The 12,004-nt window shown below is 47.4% G+C and overlaps 1 protein-coding gene and 1 pseudogene across 1 annotated transcript in view; both read left to right on the top strand.

Moving 5' to 3' along the window:
* The first annotated feature begins 534 nt into the window (after window positions 1–534).
* On the top strand, window positions 535–5,239 carry LOC149450464 (uncharacterized; annotated as a pseudogene).
* A 1,124-nt stretch (window positions 5,240–6,363) lies between these two features.
* PDZK1 (PDZ domain containing 1) overlaps window positions 6,364–12,004 on the top strand; it is a 65,600-nt gene continuing 59,959 nt past the window's right edge. The window contains exon 1 of the mRNA XM_089691920.1: window positions 6,364–6,418. The gene's annotated coding sequence lies outside the window, so the exon portion shown is untranslated. The remainder of the gene's footprint in view (window positions 6,419–12,004) is intronic.

The raw sequence follows: 12,004 nt of genomic DNA, 5'->3' as shown, positions 1-12,004 counted from the left end.
TACTGTGATAATGGTGAAAATCAATAAATGATGTGAATAAAAGTAACTTGGTTCAATTATTGGTGTGACACTGTGTATGAATAATAAAAAAAAATAGGAATAAAAACAACTTAATTCAAATATTTATGAAGTATGGTGTGTACCATGATTCAAACAAATAGAGAAAAAAATGTGAATGCATAAATGTAACTGGATGGACTCGGATCTGCTACAGGATCCGGGCTCATCACCTGCAGCAGGAGGGCGGGAGCGCCCATGTGCTTGGAGGTCTAGGCCTCCGGAGCGGTTTAGCCCAGGCCCCCCCCCTCCCAGAGCTCAGCGCCACCTTGGGAGCTCCGCTCGGGACCCTCCGGCCCCGCTGGCAGGGCGCTCCCTTGCCTCTGCTAGCGGGGAAGCCGGGAGGAATCCCCGCCATCGGCGGGCGGGGTCTCGCGTGGAGGAAGCCCCTCCCCCTCGCCCACGTGGCGCAGAGGAAGACGGATCATCGGCTCCTCCACTGACGAGGTGCCGGTCAGGGAGGGAGCCCTGCGTGGGATGCGCACAGCTGCGGCTGCCGGGCTGTCTCCTGCTGCGGGCCCCCTGAGAAGTCTGGAGCTCCGGCTCCACAGAGGCAGCAGCGTGGGATCGGCACTGGGCGGAGTGCAGCTGGGAGTTCTGCAGCTGCTGGGCTGTCTCCTGCTGCGGCCAGTGGGCCCCCTGGAAAGTCTGGTGCTCTGGCTCCACAGAGGCATCAGCAGAGGATTGGAGCTGGGCGGAGTGCAGCTGGGAGTGCTGCAGGTCGGAGCCCAGGGACAGCGGTGAGCGTGGCTGGTGCCGGGAGGCGGAGTCGTTAGCGGCACAGACCTGCAGGACCCGTGGCTCCTGGGACTGGGAGGCCATCCGGACATCGTGAGGAAGAAGAGAGGTCGGAGGGCGAGCTGTCGGAACCCGATGCGGGGGCGACGGCTGGCCGCTCTGCAATGGTGGATTGTGGGCACACGGCTGATGGGGCATCTCCTGGGCAGCCTGGTGAGTTACCTGTTCTGGGGTCTGTCTCTTTTTCTTTTGTGCTAAGTGACCTGTTGGGGGGTGGTCGGGCCGCTACTGTGGGCGCGGCCTCTGCGGCGTGCAATGTCGGCGTTCCCCCGTCGGGTATGGGTGGGGGTCTCGGTGATGTGATTTTCGGTCTGTGGGACCAGTTGCGGCGTCTTGAGTGGGGCGGTGGTGGGGCCCCTGGGCCTGCTTCTGCGTGGCTCCCGCCGGATGGTGGGGAAGGTTTCGGGGTTCTATTACAGGACAGCGGGGCCGTGCGGCGCCCGGGGGTCTCTTCTCTTCCTGGGTCTGGGATAGGGGTTGTTCCGGCAGAGACAGGTGACCGGGGTTCTGCGGCCACCTCCGCGGTTTTGACTGAGGATTCGAGGGTGTCCGGGCCTGACGGCTTGGCGGACTCGGCCAAGTGCGAAGTGTACGTGTGTTTTGAGGGCCCTTTGGGTGCGCACTTACGGTCGGATGTACGGGAGAAGATTTGGCGAGGGGAGTACGTGGATATATTCACGCTCTTGCCTTTGGAGCGTTTTCCTTTCGATGGGTCCCGGGTTGACGAGAGTAGGCGGGAGGAAGCGGAGAAACGGCGTTTTTGTTTTATTTCGCGTACCTTTGCAAATTGGTTGCAGGCGTTCGCGATCATGGCCAGTGTTATTGAGGAGAAGGCTCCTGAACATTGCTCGGCACTGTTCTGTTACCTTGATGCCATTAGTGAGGCTCACAGGGTTTACGGGGGTACTGCGTGGCTCTGGTACGAGGAGCAGTTTAGGCAGCGGAGGGTGGTTCGCCCGTCGTTGCGTTGGGATCATAAGGACATTGGCCTTTCGATGAGACTCATGACGCCGGCAAGGGCCCCTGGTTCGTTTTTTCAGAGCGGGGCCGGTGGTTCGTTCTCCCCGGGACAATCTGCCTCCAGGCGTAGGGGGTTCTGCTGGCAGTTACAGGAGGGGAAGTGTCGATTTGGAGGGTCCTGCCGTTTTAAGCACGAATGTTCCGTGTGTGGTGGCTCCCATCCGTTGTCGCGCTGTTTCCAGCGGGGTCGAGGCCTTCCCGGAGAGCATGCGGGTAAGAGGGAGGACTCCGGTGCGGGTGGAAAGGATGGGGCCTTTCTTAAAAAGGTATCCTGATCGGGCAGCTGCAGCGCTGCTGGCGGCAGAGTTTTCGGAGGGTTTCCGCATCCCGTGTACTTTGACTTTGATTCCTCCCTTAGCTCGGAATTTACGGTCAGCCTTGCGGCATGCAGAGGTGGTTTCGGCTAAGTTGCGTAAGGAAGTGGGGTTAGGACGGATGGGGGGTCCGTTTGCTTGTGCTCCATTTTCGGATTTGGTTGTTTCTCCCTTGGGGGTTGTGCCCAAGAAGGAGCCGCGTGCGTTTAGGTTAATTCACCACCTGTCCTTCCTGAAGTGGGGGTCGGTGAACGATGCTCTTGATCCGGAGTCGTGTTCGGTGTCTTATACGTCTTTTGATGCGCCAGTTTTCTGGGTTCGTCGGTATGGGCGCGGTGCGCCCATGGCGAAATCAGATATTGAGTTGGCGTTTCGGCTGTTGCCGGTTCATCCGGACAGTTTTCGTTTTTTGGGTTGTCATTGGCAGGGCTCCTTTTACGTTGATAAGTGCCTACCCATGGGGTGTTCTATATCTTGCGCTTTGTTCGAGAAGTTTAGTTCATTCATGGAGTGGGTGGTGCGGGATGTCTCAGGGGTGAATTCGATCATCCACTATTTGGATGATTTTCTTTGCGTGGATCTGCCAGATTCCAGAGTATGCGCAGTTTTGCTGGCCACTTTGCAACACGTTGCTGAACGTTTCGGGATTCCTCTGGCAGTGGATAAGACTGAGGGCCCGGCTTCGGTGATGACTTTCTTGGGCATCGTTTTGGATTCCGGCGCGATGGAGTGCCGCTTGCCTGAGGATAAGCTGTTGGCCCTACAAGGGGAAATCCGTGGGGTGCTGGGCAAGCAAAAAATTCAGCTGCGGGCCTTGCAGTCGTTGTTGGGCAAACTTAACTTCGCTTGTCGACATCTGCCCATGGGTCGGGTGTTCTGCCGCCGGTTGGCGGCGGCGGGGATTACCTCCCCTTTACATTTTATTCAGTTGACTCGGGATCATCGGGAGGACTTGCATTTGTGGCACACCTTTTTGGATTAGTTTAATGGGCGGGCTCTCTGGATGTCTGGCCCTGTTAGCAATTTTGACTTGGAATTGTTCACAGATGCAGCGGCTTCAGCGGGATATGGGGCTTTTTTCCAGGGTCGGTGGAGTGCGGCCTAGTGGCCTGCTTCCTGGCGGGAGGCGGGGCTTCTTCGTAACTTGGTGCTGTTGGAATTTTTTCAGTTGGTGTTGGCGGTTGAGGTTTGGGGAGTGAATTTTCGGAATCAAAAGGCTCGTTTTCACTGTGACAATTTGGGGGTGGTTCAGGTCATCAATCGGGTCTCGGCTTCCTCCCGGCCGGTGGTGGACTTGCTTCGCCATTTAGTGTTGCATTGCCTGCAGCTGAATGTTTTTCTCCATGCTGTGCATCTCCCTTGGCTGACGCTTTGTCTCATTTTCAGTGGGACAAATTCCGAGAGTTGGCGCCGGTGGCATAGCAACGCGGGGTTCCTTGTCCCGAATTGCTGTGGGAGATTGCCCTGGGGTCGTTGCAGGCTGGATCCGGTGTTCGGTGAGTGAGGCGACTTGGGGTCTAGGGTCTGGCGGGAATGGCTGGATCTGCTACAACGGGTCGATATTGATCCCTGGGGGGCCGGAGGTGGTTTTGGCAGTATTGTACTTTGTGACGTGGAATTTTGAGCAATGGGTGTCGGCTGCTGCGGTGGATCACCGTCTGGCGGGTTTGGCTTTCTTTTTTAAGTTGCAAGGGTGTCGGGATTTCACGAAGGATGTTTGGGTTCGACAGGCTCTCCGGGGTTACCGGAGGGCTCATCGCTGTAAGGATTCTTGTCGTCCGGTGTCCTTTGAGTTGTTGGGGTCTTTGTTTGTGCATCTGCGGACGGTGTGTTCTTCGGACTTTGAGGTGGGCTTATTTCGGGCTGCCTTTGCGGTGGCCTTCTTTGGGGCATTGCGTATTGGGGAGCTCGTTAGTCTGTCCAAATCGGTTCTTGGGGGGTTGTTGGTGGACGAGGTCGCGTGCTCCGGTGACTGGGTGGAGGTGCTGGTCCGTCGGTCCAAGACGGACCAATTGGAACGTGGTGCGCGGGTGCGTTATTTCGCTCTTCCGGCATCACTGGTGTGCCCGGTGCGGGCGGTTCGGGAGTTTTTGTCCTGTCGTCCAGTGGGGCAGGGGTCCTTTTTCCGGCACGCTGATGGGTCCCCGTTAACGCGCTTTCAATTTGTGTCAGTTTTTCAACGGTGTTTGACAGCTGCTGGTTTGGATGCATCTTTGTATGCTTCGCATTCGTTTCGGATGGGGGCTGCTACGGAAGCTGCCAGGTGGGGGTTGTCTGATGAGGTGGTAAAACGCATTGGTAGGTGGGATTCCCAGAGATTTCGCCTGTACGTTCGTCCGCATCTGTTGAGGGAATAGTGGGAGGCCTGGTCTGTTGGTCCCTGGGTTTTGGGGGGTAGTTCGGTCCTGTCTCTGTGATCTATTGTTCTGGTTGTATTGCTTTTCCTTTCTTTCAGATGGAGCGTTGTGCCTGGTATGGATCCTGGGTCACTCTTATGTGTTTTGGGGGGCCCGGCGGGCTGATATGCGGCCCAATGGCCGACAGCTGGGGTTAGCTAGACAGGAGGCCTGTGTCCGCTGGATAGGTGTGCCGGGCATGTTGTGGGGTCGTGTAGTGCCCGAGGTGCAGCGTTTTGCTAGGCTTGATAGGCCACCGGATGTTCTTGTGCTTCATGCTGGTGGGAATGATTTAGGGGTTAGGTCCATGCGGGAGCTGGTGCCGATGTCAAGCTGGATTTTCTTCAGTTGCGAAGGGATTATCCGGGGATTGTGGTGGTGTGGTCCGACATTGTCGCCCGCACCTCTTGGCGTTGGGCGCGGTCGGTGGAGCGGCTCAACAAGGCTCGGATCAAGGTCAACAAGGAGGTGGGGCGTTTCTTTAGTCACAATGGGGGGTTGGTGGTCCGGCACTTGGAGTTCGAGGTGGATACTTGGCGGTATCTTCGGAGTGATGGGGTGCATTTGAACGCGGTTGGGACGGATTTATGGTCCCTGGAGCTGCAGGATGGCATACAGCGGGCTGTTCGTTTGTGGCGTGGCACGCATGGGTAAGGGCTTACCCAGCATGCTGTGGCGGTTGTTGGTCTTTGGAGGCGGTTCTTATCTTGGAAGGTAAAAACAATGGTGTGGGACCCATCGGTGGTATGGGATGCCCGGGGACATTCCCAGTTAACCAAGGTTTAACTGGAAGGTGGTGGTGCTGCACTGCGGACGGTATGGTTGTCTCCGAGCTAGTTGGTTGCGGCTGGAAGCCTAGTGTATATGGTTGTCCGCAGGTGCATTTCGGATTGTTTAGGGGTGCCTTCAAAGACCAACAACAATTCTTTGGGTTTCTGTTATAAGGAATGGTTGGTGTATTTAAATTTGTGTTGTTAATAAAAGGCCATGTTGGCCATTTACTCCAAAATTGGTGTCATGTTTTTTGTAAGTATAATTGGTTAAGGGGAAAGGGGGGTTTGTACGGAACGGTCATGGTGGTAATGGGGAGCAGACAAGCCTATCTCTGGTGCAATAGTCATGAAAAGTGCTAGATTTGAAATCTTCAACCATATATAATTTACGTGCTAAAGCTTTTGCCAATCTATCCGTCACCATCTGGCATGCGCGCGCACGTCAAATATTTGACCCTCATAGAGCATAATGTATCACCGGGTGACCCCAGACAGGATGGATCTCTCCCTCTGGCTGGACACAGGGTCAGCTTACACCGTAATCAATCACTAATGAATGATTCAATCATTCTTATTTTTTATTAATTACAGTTATTTGCTACTAGAAGCCAGTGAGGATTCACAGTTCATGTCGTCATTGAAAAAAAAAAGGAAAAAATCCTTATCCCTGTGTTAATGCTTTTTGCATTGACCCGAAACAGGGTCACCTCCCCAGCAACCAAATATGTTACAAAAAAGTACATTTGGTAATAAGGACAGTACTACCTTATGGGAGATGTATTTGATAAAATCCAGGGGAGCTGCTCTGTAACAACTGCTCATATAAAATCATATGTAGCAAATATCTATAAAATATACCAAGCAAGAAAAATGTAGCATGATCAGATCCAGAGTAAATATAAATTGCAGGTTATCCACTGGAGTAGAGTTAAATAGATCATCTTTTAAATCAACCTTTGACCAACCAAAGTCCAAGTGATCAGTGAAAATACGCAAGGTAAGACTTCTCTCTCTGTCTCTAAGAGAACTCAGAGCCAGCCTCCCCTCTGACATCTGAAAGGTAAGTATGATTTTCTGTTCAGCTTATGCAGAGAGGGGATAAAATTTTTTGTGTACTTTTGCACATTGAGCAATTATAATTTGCAGGTCATTAAACTTATGTGGAGTGTATTGTTATTGCATAATAAGAGCATTAAAAACCAAAGAGCTATCAAATACAGCAACGCTATAATGCACAATGCAAAGATTTTTGGAAATGTAAAATATTCATATTTATTGTATTTTTCCTGAAAGCCTATTTATATATTTATTATTACTTTTTTTTTTATATTTCTAACTGGTAAAATAACCAGTTTCATCAGGTCAGGTTTACTCTGCAGAATCCATGCGCTCAGTACAATAATAAAGTTGCAGCCCATTAAAAAATAATCGTGAGGACCTGTCACCTTTTTTCAGTTGTTGCACCCAAGAGTTCCATACTGCTGTCTTCAGTGGTAAAGTTCATACTGGTGCACTTCCGTTTGATGACTTTTGAAAACATTTAGCTTGCCCCGTTATAAAACTATACTATCCCACCACATATTGGAGATGCATTATAACATGCAAGTAAACGCATGTACCCATAAACCTTGAATGCAGGGGCGGACTGACCATTTGGAAACTCGGGCTCTGCCCGAGGGCCCGGGGTCAGTAAGGGGCCCCATGGGATGCCCCTGGTACCTTTTTCATAGTCTTTTTTAAGTTTGGGCAAGGACACAGGGGCCCCATGATCCCCTATTGCCCGGGAGCCCCATGAGTTGTCAGTCCACCCCTGCTTGAATGCTTTTTAATGTATGTAAAAATGCACTTAAAACGGACCTAAAGCCAAAAATCGACTTTAGCAGGCTGCCCCCCCCCCCCCCCCACCTCCTTTTCAAATACCTATCTGCTTGGAGTGGTCGAAACAGCATGTAAAGAATGAGAGCACCACAAGTTTATACTACATTCAGTAAACGATTACCATGACAATTTTTTTAAAAATATATTTTTTTAAATATATTCTTCAGGTATTTTTTAAGATATAAAAAAGTCATTTTAACATATACTTTTACATATATTTGTAAATGCATTCCAAAAATGTAGATTTGTATTTTTAAAGACATACAGTATATTTGAAATATACAGAAGAAATGCAGCGCTCTAAAATTAATATTGGAAATAGTAGACACAGTCCAGTAAAACAACAGTGCTCCTTGTTTCCCAGTGTAAATGGTAGAATTTTGCACTAACCAGAACGCGCATGGGTAATGCGCATATATGTGTAAATCCTGAAGATCCTTTTCTCCACTTAAGGCTGGTCAGGTATATGGCTTGGAAGAATGGAGATCCTACGCCCTCATGTGGTGGGAAATGATCCAGCAGGTCAAAGCTATGACGATCCAGATGAGCCTCCACAGGAACTGGCACAGGAATCCCAAGGGCTACAAGGATGGAAAAGCTCCTCACAGGAGACACAGGGGAGCACTCATAGTGTAGTAATTTAAAACTTTATTTGAAAGCAGCACAGGTGCAGAATACAGGAGAATAGCCAAGTATGGGCAAACACACTGACCCTATTAGATGTCAAAATGGCCGCCGGGCCTCCTCGTGGCACCGGCGGCTTAATGTCAACGGCGTCCTAGGGTCCCATCTGACGCGTTTCGTGCGCACGCACTTCCTCAGAGGTGGAACTTCCACCTCTGAGGAAGTGCGTGCGCACGAAACGCGTCAGGTGGGACCCTAGGACGCCGTTGACATTAAGCCGCCGGTGCCACGAGGAGGCCCGGCGGCCATTTTGACATCTAATAGGGTCAGTGTGTTTGCCCATACTTGGCTATTCTCCTGTATTCTGCACCTGTGCTGCTTTCAAATAAAGTTTTAAATTACTACACTATGAGTGCTCCCCTGTGTCTCCTGTGAGGAGCTTTTCCATCCTTGTAGCCCTTGGGATTCCTGTGCCAGTTCCTGTGGAGGCTCATCTGGATCGTCATAGCTTTGACCTGCTGGATCATTTCCCACCACATGAGGGCGTAGGATCTCCATTCTTCCAAGCCATATACCTGACCAGCCTTAAGTGGAGAAAAGGATCTTCAGGATTTACACATATATGCGCATTACCCATGCGCGTTCTGGTTAGTGCAAAATTCTACCATTTACACTGGGAAACAAGGAGCACTGTTGTTTTACTGGACTGTGTCTACTATTTCCATTATTAATTTTAGAGCGCTGCATTTCTTCTGTATATGTATTTTGGGACTTTTTATGTGTTTTCCTATATGTTCAGCTGCTTGCACTATTTATGAGCGCTTACTATTTATTACTATCATTCCCAGTATATTTGAAATGTATTTTTAAAAATATTTTCCATATACATTGTAATAAAAACACATTTCAACAAGCAATATATATATATATACATATATATATATATATATATATATATATATATATATATATATACACATATACACTGCATGTTAAAAATGCATTTTTATTACAAAATTTATGAAAAATATTTTTAAAAATACATTTCATATATATATATATATATATATATATATATATATATATAAATACTGCATGTTGAAATGCATTTTTATTACAAAATATATGAAAAATATTTTTAAAAATACATTTCAAATATATATATATATATATATATATATATTGAATATGTCCGAAATTGTAGCATTTCAAATATATGTCAGTATATTTGAGAGGAATATTTTTGAAATATATCTCAAATATATTTTTCTTTCATGTGGGTATATGTCCACGTTTATCCAGATATACGATAGTCTGTCTTGTTAATATGGCTATGATGTATTTTTGAATAAAGGATGTAAACAATATTTGTGGGCTTTATTCAGAGCTCTCAGTCCAATCAATAATATATCTATAGAGTGTGATTATTAATGAAGCATATTGTATGAATGACATTTGATTCATTAGATCCAGGGTTACTACCTCTGACCCAGAGAACATTCTTTTAATATTGGGTTTTATGTAATTGTGTTTGTGTGTTATTTTAATTAATAAAAGTCCATTATTGCTGTCAATGATCTCTGTCAATACTTTGATTACAAATGAGATTTTTCTCTTGATATTTCAAATATTTTGTATCTGAGATGTTGTGCAAAAGCCGTTTTTTATGTGCGAAATATTTTTGATCTTGGATTTTGTGGTGAGCTCTCCTCCCTTTATCTACACATTCTAAGACATAAGCTTGGTAGGATCATTTTCTCTTTTAATTTTTGTACATTATTCATAAATACTGCTAAGAAAAAAGCATCAGGTTAATTAATCTGACATAATTTTACCAGTTTACCCCTACCTAATAAATTGGTAAATCTTCGTAACCCTTTGAACACTAATAAAGAGAAAAAAAAAAACGCCATAGATGGGGCATAGGGGTTACTTTCGAAGACAAAAATGGAGACTGGTATACAAAAAGATTTTAATTCTATTATTATTCAAATATTCTATCAAAATGTTTAATTCTAAAAAGGCAGAAATACATTTAAAAATCACCAGTGTGAAAAAAAAGCATTGATGGGCTTCAGACGTGTTAAAAAAAACACTTGACTATAGACAAACAAACAAGACACAAATAAATGACCTGAAACACATACACAAATTCTGTCCGGACGCCCAAGTCAAAACCACACAAACGGGCGGACTGACAACTCATGGGGCCCCCGGGCAATAGGGGATCATGGGGCCCCTGTGTCCTTGCCCAAGCTCAAAAAAGCCTATGAAAAAGGTACCGGGGCATCTCATGGGGCCCCCTACTGACCCTGGGCCCTCGGGCAATGCCTGAGTTTCCAAATGGTCAGTCCGCCCCTGCATACAAAGGATTATACCGCGCCACTTTTCCACATATAGTGATCAATAAACCAGTCAGCTAGGTATTTGCAATGTATTGGTTATTGAGAATTAGTTGTGGCCAATATATCAATATTAGATCCAATGTTACAACGTAAGGAACTGATGTTCAATCAACACTGGTTATCAATGACTTTATCAAAGATATGTGGCTCAGGAGGGATGAATGTGTTAGTCCCGGTCAGGTATTAAATGGAATCCATTCCTCCTTTTCCTGGTGATTCATATCCCTAAGGAGTACTTTTCTAATCTAAAGTCCTTACATATAAATTTCCATCGGGAATAATGGAAATGACGAATAGCAGGTAACCTCTAGTCCTCAACCTGAACACAGCTAAAGCAAATGCTTAAAGTGTTACTAAACCCACAACAGTACAATCAGTCTGTATATGCAGTAAAGCGTGCTTGTTATACTCATTGTGGAACCTAAGGGGTTAATCCTCTGCATGTTGTAAACAGGCTGTTTGATCCTGTCTTCTCTCCTTCTTCCAGTGTCCCCCTCTTATCTCCAGATAAGATATATGGTGTGGAGACACTGCACATGCTCAGTTTGGTGTGTATTGCTAGAGAGGTTATTTTTTTTCTTGGGAGAGTGCATGTGATCAGAGCAGGGCCAACCAGCACTGTCCAGACAGAGGTCAGGTTTCTGCATCCTCCTAGAGCAGAATGAAAACTCCTCCTACAAGCTTTAATCAGTGCTCTGCTGAACACTGATAGAAGTCCTAAGACTGCTCTAACTGCTGATGAGAAAAGGTATTTAGCAGTTTATATTTACTAAAATAATTTAATTTCCATGTTCTGTGTACTGTGGGAGACCAGATATAGTGAATGCAGGGTCCGGGGAGACCAGATATAGGGAATGCAGGGTCCGGGGAGACCAGATATAGTGAATGCAGGGTCTGGGGAGACCAGATATAGTGAATGCAGGGTCTGGGGAGACCAGATATAGTGAATGCAGGGTCCAGGGAGACCAGATATAGTAGTGAATGCAGGGTCCGGGGAGACCAGATATAGTGAATGCAGGGTCCGGGGAGACCAGATATAGTGAATGCAGGGTCCGGGGAGAGCGGATATAGTGAATGCAGTGTCCGGGGAGAGCGGATATAGTGAATGCAGGGTCCGGGGAGAGCGGATATAGTGAATGCAGGGTCCGGGGAGACCAGATATATGGAATGCGGGGTCCGGGGAGACCAGATATAGTGAATGCAGGGTCCTGGGAGACCAGATATAGTAGTGAATGCAGGGTCCAGGGAGACCAGATATAGTAGTGAATGCAGGGTCCAGGGAGACCAGATATAGTAGTGAATGCAGGGTCCGGGGAGACCAGATATAGTAGTGAATGCAGGGTCCGGGGAGACCAGATATAGTAGTGAATGCAGGGTCCGGGGAGACCAGATATAGTAGTGAATGCAGGGTCTGGGGTTTAGTAACACTTTAAGGGCACGCAGCATGCAGCACTATAGCAAGCATATTAGACAGCACATGCATAGCAGCAGAAGTAGAGCAGTAAGTAAAGATTGACAAAATAGACTGTCCTTATGTGAATGGTGGAATCAGTCCCAATCCAAATATATTTTACGATGTCAAACGTGATGGAATAATAGTCCCTAAGTTTCTTCCAATGACCATACATGAACTTTACATTCATAACCGATCTTCCGGCCCTATATATAGTCCTTTGATGTATGCGGTTCAGCTTATCTCCGACTATAAGGATAAAGGGATCCTTCAAAATTTTACCGCC

The sequence above is a fragment of the Staurois parvus genome, unplaced genomic scaffold, assembly GCF_062004578.1.
Source record: "Staurois parvus isolate SC_StPar_1 unplaced genomic scaffold, SC_StPar_1.0 ptg000574l, whole genome shotgun sequence".
Taxonomy (NCBI): domain Eukaryota; kingdom Metazoa; phylum Chordata; class Amphibia; order Anura; family Ranidae; genus Staurois; species Staurois parvus.
Note: the sequence above shows the minus strand (reverse complement) of the source record. Positions and strands in the feature narration are given on the sequence as shown.